The sequence below is a fragment of the Chiloscyllium punctatum genome, chromosome 18 (assembly GCF_047496795.1).
Source record: "Chiloscyllium punctatum isolate Juve2018m chromosome 18, sChiPun1.3, whole genome shotgun sequence".
NCBI lineage: Eukaryota > Metazoa > Chordata > Chondrichthyes > Orectolobiformes > Hemiscylliidae > Chiloscyllium > Chiloscyllium punctatum.
The window spans coordinates 50415719-50439520 of record NC_092756.1 but is presented as its reverse complement, the minus strand read 5'-3'; the positions used below and the strand labels follow the sequence as shown (position 1 = coordinate 50439520).

Here is a 23802-nt window from a genome sequence, read left to right as displayed (position 1 = left end):
GCAGTTTCTGCCCAGTTTCGAACTGGGGACCTTTCGCGTGTAAGGCGAACGTGATGACCACTACACTACAGAAACAAGCCTCGGTCGTCCCCGCTGCAGCTCAGTGGCATCCAGCACTGAAAGTTGAAGCCATTCGACCTTTCACCTTTCTGTTTCCGTTAGCTCGTTGTTTAATGGGACTTGTTTAATTTTGGCTATGTGGTGAGCATGGACGAGATACACCGAAGTATCTGTTTCCACGCGGTGTACCCCAATAACGTTGTGTCGCTTACACCTGCTTTAAAGAATTACGTTTTTGCGGAGCTTACCGTCGCAGTCTGTGGCAAAATCTTTTCGTCTGTTCGACTGCTCACGGGAAAGGTAGCATTGTGAAACACTGCAGAAACGAACGACTTCCTTACTTTTGCTCCGACTGACCATACTCCGTGAAAATTTCCCAGATTCTCAGTTGAGGATTTTTGCAGCTGGAAGTTACCTCAGAAACCCTGTTAATTCGTAATGTATTGAGCGAATCGCAAAACAGAAAGCATTTAACACGGAACACAAACAAAACGGGAAAACCAAATGCATTTTCAGACACAGCGAGCTTGAATGCTAAATGTGAGACAGTCAGGGGGCATGAGCCATAACGTAATCACACAACTAACAACAGGGCAATTCCAAACTACTCTTTCAAACATACTGGAGCCTGAGTGCACCACCACTTCCCAGACAATGCTGCAAAGAGACAAAAAAAGAACATAATAAGAATGGGCCATAAAAAGTGAATTTCACCAATCACAGTCTCGATTAGATTACCTTTCCCTTCCGATGACTCCAGGACTGAAATGAAGGAAGTGGGAGAAATTCAATAACATATGACATCGAAATACATTGGAACGATTTTCTCATTGGCCAGAAAACCAAATAACGACGAGTCGAGTCACCGTAGGACTCTGTTTCGCAACAACGATGAAATAGCAGTCTCCATTCGGTTCCAGTAAAAGCTCAACTTGCCTGGAACAGAAAGCAAGAGTAGAGCCGCTGGCGATTTTCCGCGCGGGAGGCGAACACGAGCATGACAGCACAGACACTTTGGAAAATTCGGCACTTACCAACACCACAATCAATTCCCCGGGAAGCAAACTCATTTTGCTTCTGTTTTAAACAGAAATGCCGCAGGGGATCGAAACAGCATTTAAACTAGCTGCTCCGCAGAAATGGCAGCGGTGGGATTCGAACCCACGCCTCTGTCGAGACTGGAGCCTTAATCCAGCGCCTTAGACCGCTCGGCCACACTACCAACACGCCCACGACTCCATTTTCTTGCACTTCCAATTGTGTTCCTGCATAACAACAGATGTAAACTCACGTGAAAAGGGTTCCATGATCCCTCTCCGACTCGCACAGCTGCTGGGATGTGCCCGTCTACAATATCAATTTCTCAGCAGTTAACGATAGCCCATCAATCCAGACAAAAATCACTGGTAAACTGAGTCTATCTTCTCAGACTTCGATTCAGCTACAGATGTATCTGTGAGTGCGTGAGAATATATGATCGATTATGATTGGGTCAAATTACCATGAGCTACTTGACATTACTGCAATTTCGATTCTTGCTTTGCTCAATGATTTCACCCATTGCTCGAAACAGGACAACTTTCACGTTTACACGGAACATGAAACACACCGGACTACAGGGGAAATGCACAAAGCTGAGCAGGCCGTGTCCCAAATCATACCGTGCAGCATAGTTTCAGTCACTGTGTCTGTTTTGCAGAATAAGGTTCCCAAAGAATGTTCCACCCTAAAACCGGAGGTAGCATTACAATCCGAGAAGGACAGATTACATTGTGAGGAAGGTCTGACCTCGGGGCCGGTTCGAGATGCCACTTTCCTTGCCTTTTACCTAACCGTGCAATTTGCTGCAGATTGCACCTGGACATGAGCCTCATGGATACCAACTGAGTTGGAAACCTGTGTGGGAATCGATGAGAATAAGCGACGCAATAAAGTTTAACAAGTTCCATGGTGCTTTTTAGAAATGCAGTTTCTCTTCACCTCAATCCAAAAGGCAGTTTCCGAACATAGTAACAGAAGTCAAAAGGTAATTACCTCACCCCACCCCCACTCCGGAAGAGGTGCTAACTGCCCTTGATTGCTTTTTGTTCACGATGTGAAGAGCTCTCACGCCTGAGTCACTGTCACGTCTCTGGTTGCTGAGTGAATCACAACGAAGGACTTTCTCCAGAGCTGCAACTGCCTCACTTCCCCACTCGCCCTCCCCGTTTACATTTTCCTGCTCGTCAGTGATTTAATGAAAACCAAATGGATGCGATGTCATTCTGTAGCCTCTCTGTCGATTCCTCCGTTTCCGTTCCAACCTGGCTTAGATCTCGGGGCGCACCTTAATACTAGCGACGCTATGAAAGCACAGGTCCAGAGGTTCCTCTGAGAGTGGAATTTCTTTCATTGCTGTTGCTGATTGAATGAGCCACTAACGTGCGAACTGCTCCAAAACATGATTCAGGACCTCTGGTGCCAATTCTCACACGTTGAATAACGACAGACACCTTCCAAATGAGGTCTTTCAGAGACGACTTTGGGATACATTTGACAGACAGACTAGTTGAGGAATCCGTGGTGCACTGTGACACCAGCACATCAGCTTCTTCCCTGTCTTTGAACCGGGCCGCCTGCGCAAGGAATGCGAATGCGGTAATGCTTTTCGTGGAAGGATCAGAAGGGGGTAACTACACTCTCAAACAGAATGGCATATGATCAGAACCAGGTTGGAGAAAAACTTTACAATGCTTTTGCACAGTAATTAAACGGAGCGGCATTGCATTGCACTACGAGCGATGATTTATTCGAGCAAACTCGAAGGCAGGTTTGCACATGGGAAAGCAAGCAAGAAAGCTCCGTTCTTGTCGATGTCAAAGGCTGCAGTTGAAGAGCAAAGCAGTTTCTGCCCAGTTTCGAACTGGGGACCTTTCGCGTGTAAGGCGAACGTGATGACCACTACACTACAGAAACAAGCCTCGGTCGTCCCCGCTGCAGCTCAGTGGCATCCAGCACTGAAAGTTGAAGCCATTCGACCTTTCACCTTTCTGTTTCCGTTAGCTCGTTGTTTAATGGGACTTGTTTAATTTTGGCTATGTGGTGAGCATGGACGAGATACACCGAAGTATCTGTTTCCACGCGGTGTACCCCAATAACGTTGTGTCGCTTACACCTGCTTTAAAGAATTACGTTTTTGCGGAGCTTACCGTCGCAGTCTGTGGCAAAATCTTTTCGTCTGTTCGACTGCTCACGGGAAAGGTAGCATTGTGAAACACTGCAGAAACGAACGACTTCCTTACTTTTGCTCCGACTGACCATACTCCGTGAAAATTTCCCAGATTCTCAGTTGAGGATTTTTGCAGCTGGAAGTTACCTCAGAAACCCTGTTAATTCGTAATGTATTGAGCGAATCGCAAAACAGAAAGCATTTAACACCGAACACAAACAAAACGGGAAAACCAAATGCATTTTCAGACACAGCGAGCTTGAATGCTAAATGTGAGACAGTCAGGGGGCATGAGCCATAACGTAATCACACAACTAACAACAGGGCAATTCCAAACTACTCTTTCAAACATACTGGAGCCTGAGTGCACCACCACTTCCCAGACAATGCTGCAAAGAGACAAAAAAAGAACATAATAAGAATGGGCCATAAAAAGTGAATTTCACCAATCACAGTCTCGATTAGATTACCTTTCCCTTCCGATGACTCCAGGACTGAAATGAAGGAAGTGGGAGAAATTCAATAACATATGACATCGAAATACATTGGAACGATTTTCTCATTGGCCAGAAAACCAAATAACGACGAGTCGAGTCACCGTAGGACTCTGTTTCGCAACAACGATGAAATAGCAGTCTCCATTCGGTTCCAGTAAAAGCTCAACTTGCCTGGAACAGAAAGCAAGAGTAGAGCCGCTGGCGATTTTCCGCGCGGGAGGCGAACACGAGCATGACAGCACAGACACTTTGGAAAATTCGGCACTTACCAACACCACAATCAATTCCCCGGGAAGCAAACTCATTTTGCTTCTGTTTTAAACAAAAATGCCGCAGGGGATCGAAACAGCATTTAAACTAGCTGCTCCGCACAAATGGCAGCGGTGGGATTCGAACCCACGCCTCTGTCGAGACTGGAGCCTTAATCCAGCGCCTTAGACCGCTCGGCCACACTACCAACACGCCCACGACTCCATTTTCTTGCACTTCCAATTGTGTTCCTGCATAACAACAGATGTAAACTCACGTGAAAAGGGTTCCATGATCCCTCTCCGACTCGCACAGCTGCTGGGATGTGCCCGTCTACAATATCAATTTCTCAGCAGTTAACGATAGCCCATCAATCCAGACAAAAATCACTGGTAAACTGAGTCTATCTTCTCAGACTTCGATTCAGCTACAGATGTATCTGTGAGTGCGTGAGAATATATGATCGATTATGATTGGGTCAAATTACCATGAGCTACTTGACATTACTGCAATTTCGATTCTTGCTTTGCTCAATGATTTCACCCATTGCTCGAAACAGGACAACTTTCACGTTTACACGGAACATGAAACACACCGGACTACAGGGGAAATGCACAAAGCTGAGCAGGCCGTGTCCCAAATCATACCGTGCAGCATAGTTTCAGTCACTGTGTCTGTTTTGCAGAATAAGGTTCCCAAAGAATGTTCCACCCTAAAACCGGAGGTAGCATTACAATCCGAGAAGGACAGATTACATTGTGAGGAAGGTCTGACCTCGGGGCCGGTTCGAGATGCCACTTTCCTTGCCTTTTACCTAACCGTGCAATTTGCTGCAGATTGCACCTGGACATGAGCCTCATGGATACCAACTGAGTTGGAAACCTGTGTGGGAATCGATGAGAATAAGCGACGCAATAAAGTTTAACAAGTTCCATGGTGCTTTTTAGAAATGCAGTTTCTCTTCACCTCAATCCAAAAGGCAGTTTCCGAACATAGTAACAGAAGTCAAAAGGTAATTACCTCACCCCACCCCCACTCCGGAAGAGGTGCTAACTGCCCTTGATTGCTTTTTGTTCACGATGTGAAGAGCTCTCACGCCTGAGTCACCGTCACGTCTCTGGTTGCTGAGTGAATCACAACGAAGGACTTTCTCCAGAGCTGCAACTGCCTCACTTCCCCACTCGCCCTCCCCGTTTACATTTTCCTGCTCGTCAGTGATTTAATGAAAACCAAATGGATGCGATGTCATTCTGTAGCCTCTCTGTCGATTCCTCCGTTTCCGTTCCAACCTGGCTTAGATCTCGGGGCGCACCTTAATACTAGCGACGCTATGAAAGCACAGGTCCAGAGGTTCCTCTGAGAGTGGAATTTCTTTCATTGCTGTTGCTGATTGAATGAGCCACTAACGTGCGAACTGCTCCAAAACATGATTCAGGACCTCTGGTGCCAATTCTCACACGTTGAATAACGACAGACACCTTCCAAATGAGGTCTTTCAGAGACGACTTTGGGATACATTTGACAGACAGACTAGTTGAGGAATCCGTGGTGCACTGTGACACCAGCACATCAGCTTCTTCCCTGTCTTTGAACCGGGCCGCCTGCGCAAGGAATGCGAATGCGGTAATGCTTTTCGTGGAAGGATCAGAAGGGGGTAACTACACTCTCAAACAGAATGGCATATGATCAGAACCAGGTTGGAGAAAAACTTTACAATGCTTTTGCACAGTAATTAAACGGAGCGGCATTGCATTGCACTACGAGCGATGATTTATTCGAGCAAACTCGAAGGCAGGTTTGCACATGGGAAAGCAAGCAAGAAAGCTCCGTTCTTGTCGATGTCAAAGGCTGCAGTTGAAGAGCAAAGCAGTTTCTGCCCAGTTTCGAACTGGGGACCTTTCGCGTGTAAGGCGAACGTGATGACCACTACACTACAGAAACAAGCCTCGGTCGTCCCCGCTGCAGCTCAGTGGCATCCAGCACTGAAAGTTGAAGCCATTCGACCTTTCACCTTTCTGTTTCCGTTAGCTCGTTGTTTAATGGGACTTGTTTAATTTTGGCTATGTGGTGAGCATGGACGAGATACACCGAAGTATCTGTTTCCACGCGGTGTACCCCAATAACGTTGTGTCGCTTACACCTGCTTTAAAGAATTACGTTTTTGCGGAGCTTACCGTCGCAGTCTGTGGCAAAATCTTTTCGTCTGTTCGACTGCTCACGGGAAAGGTAGCATTGTGAAACACTGCAGAAACGAACGACTTCCTTACTTTTGCTCCGACTGACCATACTCCGTGAAAATTTCCCAGATTCTCAGTTGAGGATTTTTGCAGCTGGAAGTTACCTCAGAAACCCTGTTAATTCGTAATGTATTGAGCGAATCGCAAAACAGAAAGCATTTAACACGGAACACAAACAAAACGGGAAAACCAAATGCATTTTCAGACACAGCGAGCTTGAATGCTAAATGTGAGACAGTCAGGGGGCATGAGCCATAACGTAATCACACAACTAACAACAGGGCAATTCCAAACTACTCTTTCAAACATACTGGAGCCTGAGTGCACCACCACTTCCCAGACAATGCTGCAAAGAGACAAAAAAAGAACATAATAAGAATGGGCCATAAAAAGTGAATTTCACCAATCACAGTCTCGATTAGATTACCTTTCCCTTCCGATGACTCCAGGACTGAAATGAAGGAAGTGGGAGAAATTCAATAACATATGACATCGAAATACATTGGAACGATTTTCTCATTGGCCAGAAAACCAAATAACGACGAGTCGAGTCACCGTAGGACTCTGTTTCGCAACAACGATGAAATAGCAGTCTCCATTCGGTTCCAGTAAAAGCTCAACTTGCCTGGAACAGAAAGCAAGAGTAGAGCCGCTGGCGATTTTCCGCGCGGGAGGCGAACACGAGCATGACAGCACAGACACTTTGGAAAATTCGGCACTTACCAACACCACAATCAATTCCCCGGGAAGCAAACTCATTTTGCTTCTGTTTTAAACAGAAATGCCGCAGGGGATCGAAACAGCATTTAAACTAGCTGCTCCGCAGAAATGGCAGCGGTGGGATTCGAACCCACGCCTCTGTCGAGACTGGAGCCTTAATCCAGCGCCTTAGACCGCTCGGCCACACTACCAACACGCCCACGACTCCATTTTCTTGCACTTCCAATTGTGTTCCTGCATAACAACAGATGTAAACTCACGTGAAAAGGGTTCCATGATCCCTCTCCGACTCGCACAGCTGCTGGGATGTGCCCGTCTACAATATCAATTTCTCAGCAGTTAACGATAGCCCATCAATCCAGACAAAAATCACTGGTAAACTGAGTCTATCTTCTCAGACTTCGATTCAGCTACAGATGTATCTGTGAGTGCGTGAGAATATATGATCGATTATGATTGGGTCAAATTACCATGAGCTACTTGACATTACTGCAATTTCGATTCTTGCTTTGCTCAATGATTTCACCCATTGCTCGAAACAGGACAACTTTCACGTTTACACGGAACATGAAACACACCGGACTACAGGGGAAATGCACAAAGCTGAGCAGGCCGTGTCCCAAATCATACCGTGCAGCATAGTTTCAGTCACTGTGTCTGTTTTGCAGAATAAGGTTCCCAAAGAATGTTCCACCCTAAAACCGGAGGTAGCATTACAATCCGAGAAGGACAGATTACATTGTGAGGAAGGTCTGACCTCGGGGCCGGTTCGAGATGCCACTTTCCTTGCCTTTTACCTAACCGTGCAATTTGCTGCAGATTGCACCTGGACATGAGCCTCATGGATACCAACTGAGTTGGAAACCTGTGTGGGAATCGATGAGAATAAGCGACGCAATAAAGTTTAACAAGTTCCATGGTGCTTTTTAGAAATGCAGTTTCTCTTCACCTCAATCCAAAAGGCAGTTTCCGAACATAGTAACAGAAGTCAAAAGGTAATTACCTCACCCCACCCCCACTCCGGAAGAGGTGCTAACTGCCCTTGATTGCTTTTTGTTCACGATGTGAAGAGCTCTCACGCCTGAGTCACCGTCACGTCTCTGGTTGCTGAGTGAATCACAACGAAGGACTTTCTCCAGAGCTGCAACTGCCTCACTTCCCCACTCGCCCTCCCCGTTTACATTTTCCTGCTCGTCAGTGATTTAATGAAAACCAAATGGATGCGATGTCATTCTGTAGCCTCTCTGTCGATTCCTCCGTTTCCGTTCCAACCTGGCTTAGATCTCGGGGCGCACCTTAATACTAGCGACGCTATGAAAGCACAGGTCCAGAGGTTCCTCTGAGAGTGGAATTTCTTTCATTGCTGTTGCTGATTGAATGAGCCACTAACGTGCGAACTGCTCCAAAACATGATTCAGGACCTCTGGTGCCAATTCTCACACGTTGAATAACGACAGACACCTTCCAAATGAGGTCTTTCAGAGACGACTTTGGGATACATTTGACAGACAGACTAGTTGAGGAATCCGTGGTGCACTGTGACACCAGCACATCAGCTTCTTCCCTGTCTTTGAACCGGGCCGCCTGCGCAAGGAATGCGAATGCGGTAATGCTTTTCGTGGAAGGATCAGAAGGGGGTAACTACACTCTCAAACAGAATGGCATATGATCAGAACCAGGTTGGAGAAAAACTTTACAATGCTTTTGCACAGTAATTAAACGGAGCGGCATTGCATTGCACTACGAGCGATGATTTATTCGAGCAAACTCGAAGGCAGGTTTGCACATGGGAAAGCAAGCAAGAAAGCTCCGTTCTTGTCGATGTCAAAGGCTGCAGTTGAAGAGCAAAGCAGTTTCTGCCCAGTTTCGAACTGGGGACCTTTCGCGTGTAAGGCGAACGTGATGACCACTACACTACAGAAACAAGCCTCGGTCGTCCCCGCTGCAGCTCAGTGGCATCCAGCACTGAAAGTTGAAGCCATTCGACCTTTCACCTTTCTGTTTCCGTTAGCTCGTTGTTTAATGGGACTTGTTTAATTTTGGCTATGTGGTGAGCATGGACGAGATACACCGAAGTATCTGTTTCCACGCGGTGTACCCCAATAACGTTGTGTCGCTTACACCTGCTTTAAAGAATTACGTTTTTGCGGAGCTTACCGTCGCAGTCTGTGGCAAAATCTTTTCGTCTGTTCGACTGCTCACGGGAAAGGTAGCATTGTGAAACACTGCAGAAACGAACGACTTCCTTACTTTTGCTCCGACTGACCATACTCCGTGAAAATTTCCCAGATTCTCAGTTGAGGATTTTTGCAGCTGGAAGTTACCTCAGAAACCCTGTTAATTCGTAATGTATTGAGCGAATCGCAAAACAGAAAGCATTTAACACGGAACACAAACAAAACGGGAAAACCAAATGCATTTTCAGACACAGCGAGCTTGAATGCTAAATGTGAGACAGTCAGGGGGCATGAGCCATAACGTAATCACACAACTAACAACAGGGCAATTCCAAACTACTCTTTCAAACATACTGGAGCCTGAGTGCACCACCACTTCCCAGACAATGCTGCAAAGAGACAAAAAAAGAACATAATAAGAATGGGCCATAAAAAGTGAATTTCACCAATCACAGTCTCGATTAGATTACCTTTCCCTTCCGATGACTCCAGGACTGAAATGAAGGAAGTGGGAGAAATTCAATAACATATGACATCGAAATACATTGGAACGATTTTCTCATTGGCCAGAAAACCAAATAACGACGAGTCGAGTCACCGTAGGACTCTGTTTCGCAACAACGATGAAATAGCAGTCTCCATTCGGTTCCAGTAAAAGCTCAACTTGCCTGGAACAGAAAGCAAGAGTAGAGCCGCTGGCGATTTTCCGCGCGGGAGGCGAACACGAGCATGACAGCACAGACACTTTGGAAAATTCGGCACTTACCAACACCACAATCAATTCCCCGGGAAGCAAACTCATTTTGCTTCTGTTTTAAACAGAAATGCCGCAGGGGATCGAAACAGCATTTAAACTCGCTGCTCCGCAGAAATGGCAGCGGTGGGATTCGAACCCACGCCTCTGTCGAGACTGGAGCCTTAATCCAGCGCCTTAGACCGCTCGGCCACACTACCAACACGCCCACGACTCCATTTTCTTGCACTTCCAATTGTGTTCCTGCATAACAACAGATGTAAACTCACGTGAAAAGGGTTCCATGATCCCTCTCCGACTCGCACAGCTGCTGGGATGTGCCCGTCTACAATATCAATTTCTCAGCAGTTAACGATAGCCCATCAATCCAGACAAAAATCACTGGTAAACTGAGTCTATCTTCTCAGACTTCGATTCAGCTACAGATGTATCTGTGAGTGCGTGAGAATATATGATCGATTATGATTGGGTCAAATTACCATGAGCTACTTGACATTACTGCAATTTCGATTCTTGCTTTGCTCAATGATTTCACCCATTGCTCGAAACAGGACAACTTTCACGTTTACACGGAACATGAAACACACCGGACTACAGGGGAAATGCACAAAGCTGAGCAGGCCGTGTCCCAAATCATACCGTGCAGCATAGTTTCAGTCACTGTGTCTGTTTTGCAGAATAAGGTTCCCAAAGAATGTTCCACCCTAAAACCGGAGGTAGCATTACAATCCGAGAAGGACAGATTACATTGTGAGGAAGGTCTGACCTCGGGGCCGGTTCGAGATGCCACTTTCCTTGCCTTTTACCTAACCGTGCAATTTGCTGCAGATTGCACCTGGACATGAGCCTCATGGATACCAACTGAGTTGGAAACCTGTGTGGGAATCGATGAGAATAAGCGACGCAATAAAGTTTAACAAGTTCCATGGTGCTTTTTACAAATGCAGTTTCTCTTCACCTCAATCCAAAAGGCAGTTTCCGAACATAGTAACAGAAGTCAAAAGGTAATTACCTCACCCCACCCCCACTCCGGAAGAGGTGCTAACTGCCCTTGATTGCTTTTTGTTCACGATGTGAAGAGCTCTCACGCCTGAGTCACCGTCACGTCTCTGGTTGCTGAGTGAATCACAACGAAGGACTTTCTCCAGAGCTGCAACTGCCTCACTTCCCCACTCGCCCTCCCCGTTTACATTTTCCTGCTCGTCAGTGATTTAATGAAAACCAAATGGATGCGATGTCATTCTGTAGCCTCTCTGTCGATTCCTCCGTTTCCGTTCCAACCTGGCTTAGATCTCGGGGCGCACCTTAATACTAGCGACGCTATGAAAGCACAGGTCCAGAGGTTCCTCTGAGAGTGGAATTTCTTTCATTGCTGTTGCTGATTGAATGAGCCACTAACGTGCGAACTGCTCCAAAACATGATTCAGGACCTCTGGTGCCAATTCTCACACGTTGAATAACGACAGACACCTTCCAAATGAGGTCTTTCAGAGACGACTTTGGGATACATTTGACAGACAGACTAGTTGAGGAATCCGTGGTGCACTGTGACACCAGCACATCAGCTTCTTCCCTGTCTTTGAACCGGGCCGCCTGCGCAAGGAATGCGAATGCGGTAATGCTTTTCGTGGAAGGATCAGAAGGGGGTAACTACACTCTCAAACAGAATGGCATATGATCAGAACCAGGTTGGAGAAAAACTTTACAATGCTTTTGCACAGTAATTAAACGGAGCGGCATTGCATTGCACTACGAGCGATGATTTATTCGAGCAAACTCGAAGGCAGGTTTGCACATGGGAAAGCAAGCAAGAAAGCTCCGTTCTTGTCGATGTCAAAGGCTGCAGTTGAAGAGCAAAGCAGTTTCTGCCCAGTTTCGAACTGGGGACCTTTCGCGTGTAAGGCGAACGTGATGACCACTACACTACAGAAACAAGCCTCGGTCGTCCCCGCTGCAGCTCAGTGGCATCCAGCACTGAAAGTTGAAGCCATTCGACCTTTCACCTTTCTGTTTCCGTTAGCTCGTTGTTTAATGGGACTTGTTTAATTTTGGCTATGTGGTGAGCATGGACGAGATACACCGAAGTATCTGTTTCCACGCGGTGTACCCCAATAACGTTGTGTCGCTTACACCTGCTTTAAAGAATTACGTTTTTGCGGAGCTTACCGTCGCAGTCTGTGGCAAAATCTTTTCGTCTGTTCGACTGCTCACGGGAAAGGTAGCATTGTGAAACACTGCAGAAACGAACGACTTCCTTACTTTTGCTCCGACTGACCATACTCCGTGAAAATTTCCCAGATTCTCAGTTGAGGATTTTTGCAGCTGGAAGTTACCTCAGAAACCCTGTTAATTCGTAATGTATTGAGCGAATCGCAAAACAGAAAGCATTTAACACGGAACACAAACAAAACGGGAAAACCAAATGCATTTTCAGACACAGCGAGCTTGAATGCTAAATGTGAGACAGTCAGGGGGCATGAGCCATAACGTAATCACACAACTAACAACAGGGCAATTCCAAACTACTCTTTCAAACATACTGGAGCCTGAGTGCACCACCACTTCCCAGACAATGCTGCAAAGAGACAAAAAAAGAACATAATAAGAATGGGCCATAAAAAGTGAATTTCACCAATCACAGTCTCGATTAGATTACCTTTCCCTTCCGATGACTCCAGGACTGAAATGAAGGAAGTGGGAGAAATTCAATAACATATGACATCGAAATACATTGGAACGATTTTCTCATTGGCCAGAAAACCAAATAACGACGAGTCGAGTCACCGTAGGACTCTGTTTCGCAACAACGATGAAATAGCAGTCTCCATTCGGTTCCAGTAAAAGCTCAACTTGCCTGGAACAGAAAGCAAGAGTAGAGCCGCTGGCGATTTTCCGCGCGGGAGGCGAACACGAGCATGACAGCACAGACACTTTGGAAAATTCGGCACTTACCAACACCACAATCAATTCCCCGGGAAGCAAACTCATTTTGCTTCTGTTTTAAACAGAAATGCCGCAGGGGATCGAAACAGCATTTAAACTAGCTGCTCCGCAGAAATGGCAGCGGTGGGATTCGAACCCACGCCTCTGTCGAGACTGGAGCCTTAATCCAGCGCCTTAGACCGCTCTCCCACACTACCAACACGCCCACGACTCCATTTTCTTGCACTTCCAATTGTGTTCCTGCATAACAACAGATGTAAACTCACGTGAAAAGGGTTCCATGATCCCTCTCCGACTCGCACAGCTGCTGGGATGTGCCCGTCTACAATATCAATTTCTCAGCAGTTAACGATAGCCCATCAATCCAGACAAAAATCACTGGTAAACTGAGTCTATCTTCTCAGACTTCGATTCAGCTACAGATGTATCTGTGAGTGCGTGAGAATATATGATCGATTATGATTGGGTCAAATTACCATGAGCTACTTGACATTACTGCAATTTCGATTCTTGCTTTGCTCAATGATTTCACCCATTGCTCGAAACAGGACAACTTTCACGTTTACACGGAACATGAAACACACCGGACTACAGGGGAAATGCACAAAGCTGAGCAGGCCGTGTCCCAAATCATACCGTACAGCATAGTTTCAGTCACTGTGTCTGTTTTGCAGAATAAGGTTCCCAAAGAATGTTCCACCCTAAAACCGGAGGTAGCATTACAATCCGAGAAGGACAGATTACATTGTGAGGAAGGTCTGACCTCGGGGCCGGTTCGAGATGCCACTTTCCTTGCCTTTTACCTAACCGTGCAATTTGCTGCAGATTGCACCTGGACATGAGCCTCATGGATACCAACTGAGTTGGAAACCTGTGTGGGAATCGATGAGAATAAGCGACGCAATAAAGTTTAACAAGTTCCATGGTGCTTTTTAGAAATGCAGTTTCTCTTCACCTCAATCCAAAAGGCAGTTTCCGAACATAGTAACAGAAGTCAAAAGGTAATTACCTCACCCCACCCCCACTCCGGAAGAGGTGCTAACTGCCCTTGATTGCTTTTTGTTCACGATGTGAAGAGCTCTCACGCCTGAGTCACCGTCACGTCTCTGGTTGCTGAGTGAATCACAACGAAGGACTTTCTCCAGAGCTGCAACTGCCTCACTTCCCCACTCGCCCTCCCCGTTTACATTTTCCTGCTCGTCAGTGATTTAATGAAAACCAAATGGATGCGATGTCATTCTGTAGCCTCTCTGTCGATTCCTCCGTTTCCGTTCCAACCTGGCTTAGATCTCGGGGCGCACCTTAATACTAGCGACGCTATGAAAGCACAGGTCCAGAGGTTCCTCTGAGAGTGGAATTTCTTTCATTGCTGTTGCTGATTGAATGAGCCACTAACGTGCGAACTGCTCCAAAACATGATTCAGGACCTCTGGTGCCAATTCTCACACGTTGAATAACGACAGACACCTTCCAAATGAGGTCTTTCAGAGACGACTTTGGGATACATTTGACAGACAGACTAGTTGAGGAATCCGTGGTGCACTGTGACACCAGCACATCAGCTTCTTCCCTGTCTTTGAACCGGGCCGCCTGCGCAAGGAATGCGAATGCGGTAATGCTTTTCGTGGAAGGATCAGAAGGGGGTAACTACACTCTCAAACAGAATGGCATATGATCAGAACCAGGTTGGAGAAAAACTTTACAATGCTTTTGCACAGTAATTAAACGGAGCGGCATTGCATTGCACTACGAGCGATGATTTATTCGAGCAAACTCGAAGGCAGGTTTGCACATGGGAAAGCAAGCAAGAAAGCTCCGTTCTTGTCGATGTCAAAGGCTGCAGTTGAAGAGCAAAGCAGTTTCTGCCCAGTTTCGAACTGGGGACCTTTCGCGTGTAAGGCGAACGTGATGACCACTACACTACAGAAACAAGCCTCGGTCGTCCCCGCTGCAGCTCAGTGGCATCCAGCACTGAAAGTTGAAGCCATTCGACCTTTCACCTTTCTGTTTCCGTTAGCTCGTTGTTTAATGGGACTTGTTTAATTTTGGCTATGTGGTGAGCATGGACGAGATACACCGAAGTATCTGTTTCCACGCGGTGTACCCCAATAACGTTGTGTCGCTTACACCTGCTTTAAAGAATTACGTTTTTGCGGAGCTTACCGTCGCAGTCTGTGGCAAAATCTTTTCGTCTGTTCGACTGCTCACGGGAAAGGTAGCATTGTGAAACACTGCAGAAACGAACGACTTCCTTACTTTTGCTCCGACTGACCATACTCCGTGAAAATTTCCCAGATTCTCAGTTGAGGATTTTTGCAGCTGGAAGTTACCTCAGAAACCCTGTTAATTCGTAATGTATTGAGCGAATCGCAAAACAGAAAGCATTTAACACCGAACACAAACAAAACGGGAAAACCAAATGCATTTTCAGACACAGCGAGCTTGAATGCTAAATGTGAGACAGTCAGGGGGCATGAGCCATAACGTAATCACACAACTAACAACAGGGCAATTCCAAACTACTCTTTCAAACATACTGGAGCCTGAGTGCACCACCACTTCCCAGACAATGCTGCAAAGAGACAAAAAAAGAACATAATAAGAATGGGCCATAAAAAGTGAATTTCACCAATCACAGTCTCGATTAGATTACCTTTCCCTTCCGATGACTCCAGGACTGAAATGAAGGAAGTGGGAGAAATTCAATAACATATGACATCGAAATACATTGGAACGATTTTCTCATTGGCCAGAAAACCAAATAACGACGAGTCGAGTCACCGTAGGACTCTGTTTCGCAACAACGATGAAATAGCAGTCTCCATTCGGTTCCAGTAAAAGCTCAACTTGCCTGGAACAGAAAGCAAGAGTAGAGCCGCTGGCGATTTTCCGCGCGGGAGGCGAACACGAGCATGACAGCACAGACACTTTGGAAAATTCGGCACTTACCAACACCACAATCAATTCCCCGGGAAGCAAACTCATTTTGCTTCTGTTTTAAACAAAAATGCCGCAGGGGATCGAAACAGCATTTAAACTAGCTGCTCCGCACAAATGGCAGCGGTGGGATTCGAACCCACGCCTCTGTCGAGACTGGAGCCTTAATCCAGCGCCTTAGACCGCTCGGCCACACTACCAACACGCCCACGACTCCATTTTCTTGCACTTCCAATTGTGTTCCTGCATAACAACAGATGTAAACTCACGTGAAAAGGGTTCCATGATCCCTCTCCGACTCGCACAGCTGCTGGGATGTGCCCGTCTACAATATCAATTTCTCAGCAGTTAACGATAGCCCATCAATCCAGACAAAAATCACTGGTAAACTGAGTCTATCTTCTCAGACTTCGATTCAGCTACAGATGTATCTGTGAGTGCGTGAGAATATATGATCGATTATGATTGGGTCAAATTACCATGAGCTACTTGACATTACTGCAATTTCGATTCTTGCTTTGCTCAATGATTTCACCCATTGCTCGAAACAGGACAACTTTCACGTTTACACGGAACATGAAACACACCGGACTACAGGGGAAATGCACAAAGCTGAGCAGGCCGTGTCCCAAATCATACCGTGCAGCATAGTTTCAGTCACTGTGTCTGTTTTGCAGAATAAGGTTCCCAAAGAATGTTCCACCCTAAAACCGGAGGTAGCATTACAATCCGAGAAGGACAGATTACATTGTGAGGAAGGTCTGACCTCGGGGCCGGTTCGAGATGCCACTTTCCTTGCCTTTTACCTAACCGTGCAATTTGCTGCAGATTGCACCTGGACATGAGCCTCATGGATACCAACTGAGTTGGAAACCTGTGTGGGAATCGATGAGAATAAGCGACGCAATAAAGTTTAACAAGTTCCATGGTGCTTTTTAGAAATGCAGTTTCTCTTCACCTCAATCCAAAAGGCAGTTTCCGAACATAGTAACAGAAGTTAAAAGGTAATTACCTCACCCCACCCCCACTCCGGAAGAGGTGCTAACTGCCCTTGATTGCTTTTTGTTCACGATGTGAAGAGCTCTCACGCCTGAGTCACCGTCACGTCTCTGGTTGCTGAGTGAATCACAACGAAGGACTTTCTCCAGAGCTGCAACTGCCTCACTTCCCCACTCGCCCTCCCCGTTTACATTTTCCTGCTCGTCAGTGATTTAATGAAAACCAAATGGATGCGATGTCATTCTGTAGCCTCTCTGTCGATTCCTCCGTTTCCGTTCCAACCTGGCTTAGATCTCGGGGCGCACCTTAATACTAGCGACGCTATGAAAGCACAGGTCCAGAGGTTCCTCTGAGAGTGGAATTTCTTTCATTGCTGTTGCTGATTGAATGAGCCACTAACGTGCGAACTGCTCCAAAACATGATTCAGGACCTCTGGTGCCAATTCTCACACGTTGAATAACGACAGACACCTTCCAAATGAGGTCTTTCAGAGACGACTTTGGGATACATTTGACAGACAGACTAGTTGAGGAATCCGTGGTGCACTGTGACACCAGCACATCAGCTTCTTCCCTGTCTTTGAACCGGGCCGCCTGCGCAAGGAATGCGAATGCGGTAATGCTTTTCGTGGAAGGATCAGAAGGGGGTAACTACACTCTCAAACAGAATGGCATATGATCAGAACCAGGTTGGAGAAAAACTTTACAATGCTTTTGCACAGTAATTAAACGGAGCGGCATTGCATTGCACTACGAGCGATGATTTATTCGAGCAAACTCGAAGGCAGGTTTGCACATGGGAAAGCAAGCAAGAAAGCTCCGTTCTTGTCGATGTCAAAGGCTGCAGTTGAAGAGCAAAGCAGTTTCTGCCCAGTTTCGAACTGGGGACCTTTCGCGTGTAAGGCGAACGTGATGACCACTACACTACAGAAACAAGCCTCGGTCGTCCCCGCTGCAGCTCAGTGGCATCCAGCACTGAAAGTTGAAGCCATTCGACCTTTCACCTTTCTGTTTCCGTTAGCTCGTTGTTTAATGGGACTTGTTTAATTTTGGCTATGTGGTGAGCATGGACGAGATACACCGAAGTATCTGTTTCCACGCGGTGTACCCCAATAACGTTGTGTCGCTTACACCTGCTTTAAAGAATTACGTTTTTGCGGAGCTTACCGTCGCAGTCTGTGGCAAAATCTTTTCGTCTGTTCGACTGCTCACGGGAAAGGTAGCATTGTGAAACACTGCAGAAACGAACGACTTCCTTACTTTTGCTCCGACTGACCATACTCCGTGAAAATTTCCCAGATTCTCAGTTGAGGATTTTTGCAGCTGGAAGTTACCTCAGAAACCCTGTTAATTCGTAATGTATTGAGCGAATCGCAAAACAGAAAGCATTTAACACGGAACACAAACAAAACGGGAAAACCAAATGCATTTTCAGACACAGCGAGCTTGAATGCTAAATGTGAGACAGTCAGGGGGCATGAGCCATAACGTAATCACACAACTAACAACAGGGCAATTCCAAACTACTCTTTCAAACATACTGGAGCCTGAGTGCACCACCACTTCCCAGACAATGCTGCAAAGAGACAAAAAAAGAACATAATAAGAATGGGCCATAAAAAGTGAATTTCACCAATCACAGTCTCGATTAGATTACCTTTCCCTTCCGATGACTCCAGGACTGAAATGAAGGAAGTGGGAGAAATTCAATAACATATGACATCGAAATACATTGGAACGATTTTCTCATTGGCCAGAAAACCAAATAACGACGAGTCGAGTCACCGTAGGACTCTGTTTCGCAACAACGATGAAATAGCAGTCTCCATTCGGTTCCAGTAAAAGCTCAACTTGCCTGGAACAGAAAGCAAGAGTAGAGCCGCTGGCGATTTTCCGCGCGGGAGGCGAACACGAGCATGACAGCACAGACACTTTGGAAAATTCGGCACTTACCAACACCACAATCAATTCCCCGGGAAGCAAACTCATTTTGCTTCTGTTTTAAACAGAAATGCCGCAGGGGATCGAAACAGCATTTAAACTAGCTGCTCCGCAGAAATGGCAGCGGTGGGATTCGAACCCACGCCTCTGTCGAGACTGGAGCCTTAATCCAGCGCCTTAGACCGCTCGGCCACACTACCAACACGCCCACGACTCCATTTTCTTGCACTTCCAATTGTGTTCCTGCATAACAACAGATGTAAACTCACGTGAAAAGGGTTCCATGATCCCTCTCCGACTCGCACAGCTGCTGGGATGTGCCCGTCTACAATATCAATTTCTCAGCAGTTAACGATAGCCCATCAATCCAGACAAAAATCACTGGTAAACTGAGTCTATCTTCTCAGACTTCGATTCAGCTACAGATGTATCTGTGAGTGCGTGAGAATATATGATCGATTATGATTGGGTCAAATTACCATGAGCTACTTGACATTACTGCAATTTCGATTCTTGCTTTGCTCAATGATTTCACCCATTGCTCGAAACAGGACAACTTTCACGTTTACACGGAACATGAAACACACCGGACTACAGGGGAAATGCACAAAGCTGAGCAGGCCGTGTCCCAAATCATACCGTGCAGCATAGTTTCAGTCACTGTGTCTGTTTTGCAGAATAAGGTTCCCAAAGAATGTTCCACCCTAAAACCGGAGGTAGCATTACAATCCGAGAAGGACAGATTACATTGTGAGGAAGGTCTGACCTCGGGGCCGGTTCGAGATGCCACTTTCCTTGCCTTTTACCTAACCGTGCAATTTGCTGCAGATTGCACCTGGACATGAGCCTCATGGATACCAACTGAGTTGGAAACCTGTGTGGGAATCGATGAGAATAAGCGACGCAATAAAGTTTAACAAGTTCCATGGTGCTTTTTAGAAATGCAGTTTCTCTTCACCTCAATCCAAAAGGCAGTTTCCGAACATAGTAACAGAAGTCAAAAGGTAATTACCTCACCCCACCCCCACTCCGGAAGAGGTGCTAACTGCCCTTGATTGCTTTTTGTTCACGATGTGAAGAGCTCTCACGCCTGAGTCACCGTCACGTCTCTGGTTGCTGAGTGAATCACAACGAAGGACTTTCTCCAGAGCTGCAACTGCCTCACTTCCCCACTCGCCCTCCCCGTTTACATTTTCCTGCTCGTCAGTGATTTAATGAAAACCAAATGGATGCGATGTCATTCTGTAGCCTCTCTGTCGATTCCTCCGTTTCCGTTCCAACCTGGCTTAGATCTCGGGGCGCACCTTAATACTAGCGACGCTATGAAAGCACAGGTCCAGAGGTTCCTCTGAGAGTGGAATTTCTTTCATTGCTGTTGCTGATTGAATGAGCCACTAACGTGCGAACTGCTCCAAAACATGATTCAGGACCTCTGGTGCCAATTCTCACACGTTGAATAACGACAGACACCTTCCAAATGAGGTCTTTCAGAGACGACTTTGGGATACATTTGACAGACAGACTAGTTGAGGAATCCGTGGTGCACTGTGACACCAGCACATCAGCTTCTTCCCTGTCTTTGAACCGGGCCGCCTGCGCAAGGAATGCGAATGCGGTAATGCTTTTCGTGGAAGGATCAGAAGGGGGTAACTACACTCTCAAACAGAATGGCATATGATCAGAACCAGGTTGGAGAAAAACTTTACAATGCTTTTGCACAGTAATTAAACGGAGCGGCATTGCATTGCACTACGAGCGATGATTTATTCGAGCAAACTCGAAGGCAGGTTTGCACATGGGAAAGCAAGCAAGAAAGCTCCGTTCTTGTCGATGTCAAAGGCTGCAGTTGAAGAGCAAAGCAGTTTCTGCCCAGTTTCGAACTGGGGACCTTTCGCGTGTAAGGCGAACGTGATGACCACTACACTACAGAAACAAGCCTCGGTCGTCCCCGCTGCAGCTCAGTGGCATCCAGCACTGAAAGTTGAAGCCATTCGACCTTTCACCTTTCTGTTTCCGTTAGCTCGTTGTTTAATGGGACTTGTTTAATTTTGGCTATGTGGTGAGCATGGACGAGATACACCGAAGTATCTGTTTCCACGCGGTGTACCCCAATAACGTTGTGTCGCTTACACCTGCTTTAAAGAATTACGTTTTTGCGGAGCTTACCGTCGCAGTCTGTGGCAAAATCTTTTCGTCTGTTCGACTGCTCACGGGAAAGGTAGCATTGTGAAACACTGCAGAAACGAACGACTTCCTTACTTTTGCTCCGACTGACCATACTCCGTGAAAATTTCCCAGATTCTCAGTTGAGGATTTTTGCAGCTGGAAGTTACCTCAGAAACCCTGTTAATTCGTAATGTATTGAGCGAATCGCAAAACAGAAAGCATTTAACACGGAACACAAACAAAACGGGAAAACCAAATGCATTTTCAGACACAGCGAGCTTGAATGCTAAATGTGAGACAGTCAGGGGGCATGAGCCATAACGTAATCACACAACTAACAACAGGGCAATTCCAAACTACTCTTTCAAACATACTGGAGCCTGAGTGCACCACCACTTCCCAGACAATGCTGCAAAGAGACAAAAAAAGAACATAATAAGAATGGGCCATAAAAAGTGAATTTCACCAATCACAGTCTCGATTAGATTACCTTTCCCTTCCGATGACTCCAGGACTGAAATGAAGGAAGTGGGAGAAATTCAATAACATATGACATCGAAATACATTGGAACGATTTTCTCATTGGCCAGAAAACCAAATAACGACGAGTCGAGTCACCGTAGGACTCTGTTTCGCAACAACGATGAAATAGCAGTCTCCATTCGGTTCCAGTAAAAGCTCAACTTGCCTGGAACAGAAAGCAAGAGTAGAGCCGCTGGCGATTTTCCGCGCGGGAGGCGAACACGAGCATGACAGCACAGACACTTTGGAAAATTCGGCACTTACCAACACCACAATCAATTCCCCGGGAAGCAAACTCATTTTGCTTCTGTTTTAAACAGAAATGCCGCAGGGGATCGAAACAGCATTTAAACTCGCTGCTCCGCAGAAATGGCAGCGGTGGGATTCGAACCCACGCCTCTGTCGAGACTGGAGCCTTAATCCAGCGCCTTAGACCGCTCGGCCACACTACCAACACGCCCACGACTCCATTTTCTTGCACTTCCAATTGTGTTCCTGCATAACAACAGATGTAAACTCACGTGAAAAGGGTTCCATGATCCCTCTCCGACTCGCACAGCTGCTGGGATGTGCCCGTCTACAATATCAATTTCTCAGCAGTTAACGATAGCCCATCAATCCAGACAAAAATCACTGGTAAACTGAGTCTATCTTCTCAGACTTCGATTCAGCTACAGATGTATCTGTGAGTGCGTGAGAATATATGATCGATTATGATTGGGTCAAATTACCATGAGCTACTTGACATTACTGCAATTTCGATTCTTGCTTTGCTCAATGATTTCACCCATTGCTCGAAACAGGACAACTTTCACGTTTACACGGAACATGAAACACACCGGACTACAGGGGAAATGCACAAAGCTGAGCAGGCCGTGTCCCAAATCATACCGTGCAGCATAGTTTCAGTCACTGTGTCTGTTTTGCAGAATAAGGTTCCCAAAGAATGTTCCACCCTAAAACCGGAGGTAGCATTACAATCCGAGAAGGACAGATTACATTGTGAGGAAGGTCTGACCTCGGGGCCGGTTCGAGATGCCACTTTCCTTGCCTTTTACCTAACCGTGCAATTTGCTGCAGATTGCACCTGGACATGAGCCTCATGGATACCAACTGAGTTGGAAACCTGTGTGGGAATCGATGAGAATAAGCGACGCAATAAAGTTTAACAAGTTCCATGGTGCTTTTTAGAAATGCAGTTTCTCTTCACCTCAATCCAAAAGGCAGTTTCCGAACATAGTAACAGAAGTCAAAAGGTAATTACCTCACCCCACCCCCACTCCGGAAGAGGTGCTAACTGCCCTTGATTGCTTTTTGTTCACGATGTGAAGAGCTCTCACGCCTGAGTCACCGTCACGTCTCTGGTTGCTGAGTGAATCACAACGAAGGACTTTCTCCAGAGCTGCAACTGCCTCACTTCCCCACTCGCCCTCCCCGTTTACATTTTCCTGCTCGTCAGTGATTTAATGAAAACCAAATGGATGCGATGTCATTCTGTAGCCTCTCTGTCGATTCCTCCGTTTCCGTTCCAACCTGGCTTAGATCTCGGGGCGCACCTTAATACTAGCGACGCTATGAAAGCACAGGTCCAGAGGTTCCTCTGAGAGTGGAATTTCTTTCATTGCTGTTGCTGATTGAATGAGCCACTAACGTGCGAACTGCTCCAAAACATGATTCAGGACCTCTGGTGCCAATTCTCACACGTTGAATAACGACAGACACCTTCCAAATGAGGTCTTTCAGAGACGACTTTGGGATACATTTGACAGACAGACTAGTTGAGGAATCCGTGGTGCACTGTGACACCAGCACATCAGCTTCTTCCCTGTCTTTGAACCGGGCCGCCTGCGCAAGGAATGCGAATGCGGTAATGCTTTTCGTGGAAGGATCAGAAGGGGGTAACTACACTCTCAAACAGAATGGCATATGATCAGAACCAGGTTGGAGAAAAACTTTACAATGCTTTTGCACAGTAATTAAACGGAGCGGCATTGCATTGCACTACGAGCGATGATTTATTCGAGCAAACTCGAAGGCAGGTTTGCACATGGGAAAGCAAGCAAGAAAGCTCCGTTCTTGTCGATGTCAAAGGCTGCAGTTGAAGAGCAAAGCAGTTTCTGCCCAGTTTCGAACTGGGGACCTTTCGCGTGTAAGGCGAACGTGATGACCACTACACTACAGAAACAAGCCTCGGTCGTCCCCGCTGCAGCTCAGTGGCATCCAGCACTGAAAGTTGAAGCCATTCGACCTTTCACCTTTCTGTTTCCGTTAGCTCGTTGTTTAATGGGACTTGTTTAATTTTGGCTATGTGGTGAGCATGGACGAGATACACCGAAGTATCTGTTTCCACGCGGTGTACCCCAATAACGTTGTGTCGCTTACACCTGCTTTA

The 23802-nt window shown here is 46.4% G+C and overlaps 16 non-coding genes across 16 annotated transcripts; all 16 read right to left on the bottom strand.

Moving 5' to 3' along the window:
- Positions 1-2: 2 nt before the first annotated feature.
- Positions 3-75, bottom strand: trnav-uac (transfer RNA valine (anticodon UAC)). Its single transcript has one exon. It is a non-coding gene; the product is annotated as a tRNA-Val (tRNA).
- A 1125-nt stretch (positions 76-1200) lies between these two features.
- trnal-aag (transfer RNA leucine (anticodon AAG)) lies at positions 1201-1282 on the bottom strand. Its single transcript has one exon. It is a non-coding gene; the product is annotated as a tRNA-Leu (tRNA).
- A 1660-nt stretch (positions 1283-2942) lies between these two features.
- On the bottom strand, positions 2943-3015 carry trnav-uac (transfer RNA valine (anticodon UAC)). The gene has a single exon. It is a non-coding gene; the product is annotated as a tRNA-Val (tRNA).
- A 1125-nt stretch (positions 3016-4140) lies between these two features.
- Positions 4141-4222, bottom strand: trnal-aag (transfer RNA leucine (anticodon AAG)). The gene has a single exon. It is a non-coding gene; the product is annotated as a tRNA-Leu (tRNA).
- Positions 4223-5882: 1660 nt separating this feature from the next.
- On the bottom strand, positions 5883-5955 carry trnav-uac (transfer RNA valine (anticodon UAC)). Its single transcript has one exon. It is a non-coding gene; the product is annotated as a tRNA-Val (tRNA).
- Positions 5956-7080: 1125 nt separating this feature from the next.
- Positions 7081-7162, bottom strand: trnal-aag (transfer RNA leucine (anticodon AAG)). Its single transcript has one exon. It is a non-coding gene; the product is annotated as a tRNA-Leu (tRNA).
- Positions 7163-8822: 1660 nt separating this feature from the next.
- Positions 8823-8895, bottom strand: trnav-uac (transfer RNA valine (anticodon UAC)). Its single transcript has one exon. It is a non-coding gene; the product is annotated as a tRNA-Val (tRNA).
- Positions 8896-10020: 1125 nt separating this feature from the next.
- Positions 10021-10102, bottom strand: trnal-aag (transfer RNA leucine (anticodon AAG)). The gene has a single exon. It is a non-coding gene; the product is annotated as a tRNA-Leu (tRNA).
- Positions 10103-11762: 1660 nt separating this feature from the next.
- Positions 11763-11835, bottom strand: trnav-uac (transfer RNA valine (anticodon UAC)). The gene has a single exon. It is a non-coding gene; the product is annotated as a tRNA-Val (tRNA).
- Positions 11836-14702: 2867 nt separating this feature from the next.
- trnav-uac (transfer RNA valine (anticodon UAC)) lies at positions 14703-14775 on the bottom strand. The gene has a single exon. It is a non-coding gene; the product is annotated as a tRNA-Val (tRNA).
- A 1125-nt stretch (positions 14776-15900) lies between these two features.
- On the bottom strand, positions 15901-15982 carry trnal-aag (transfer RNA leucine (anticodon AAG)). The gene has a single exon. It is a non-coding gene; the product is annotated as a tRNA-Leu (tRNA).
- A 1660-nt stretch (positions 15983-17642) lies between these two features.
- On the bottom strand, positions 17643-17715 carry trnav-uac (transfer RNA valine (anticodon UAC)). Its single transcript has one exon. It is a non-coding gene; the product is annotated as a tRNA-Val (tRNA).
- A 1125-nt stretch (positions 17716-18840) lies between these two features.
- Positions 18841-18922, bottom strand: trnal-aag (transfer RNA leucine (anticodon AAG)). Its single transcript has one exon. It is a non-coding gene; the product is annotated as a tRNA-Leu (tRNA).
- A 1660-nt stretch (positions 18923-20582) lies between these two features.
- trnav-uac (transfer RNA valine (anticodon UAC)) lies at positions 20583-20655 on the bottom strand. The gene has a single exon. It is a non-coding gene; the product is annotated as a tRNA-Val (tRNA).
- Positions 20656-21780: 1125 nt separating this feature from the next.
- trnal-aag (transfer RNA leucine (anticodon AAG)) lies at positions 21781-21862 on the bottom strand. The gene has a single exon. It is a non-coding gene; the product is annotated as a tRNA-Leu (tRNA).
- Positions 21863-23522: 1660 nt separating this feature from the next.
- Positions 23523-23595, bottom strand: trnav-uac (transfer RNA valine (anticodon UAC)). The gene has a single exon. It is a non-coding gene; the product is annotated as a tRNA-Val (tRNA).
- Between the last annotated feature and the right edge of the window lie 207 nt (positions 23596-23802).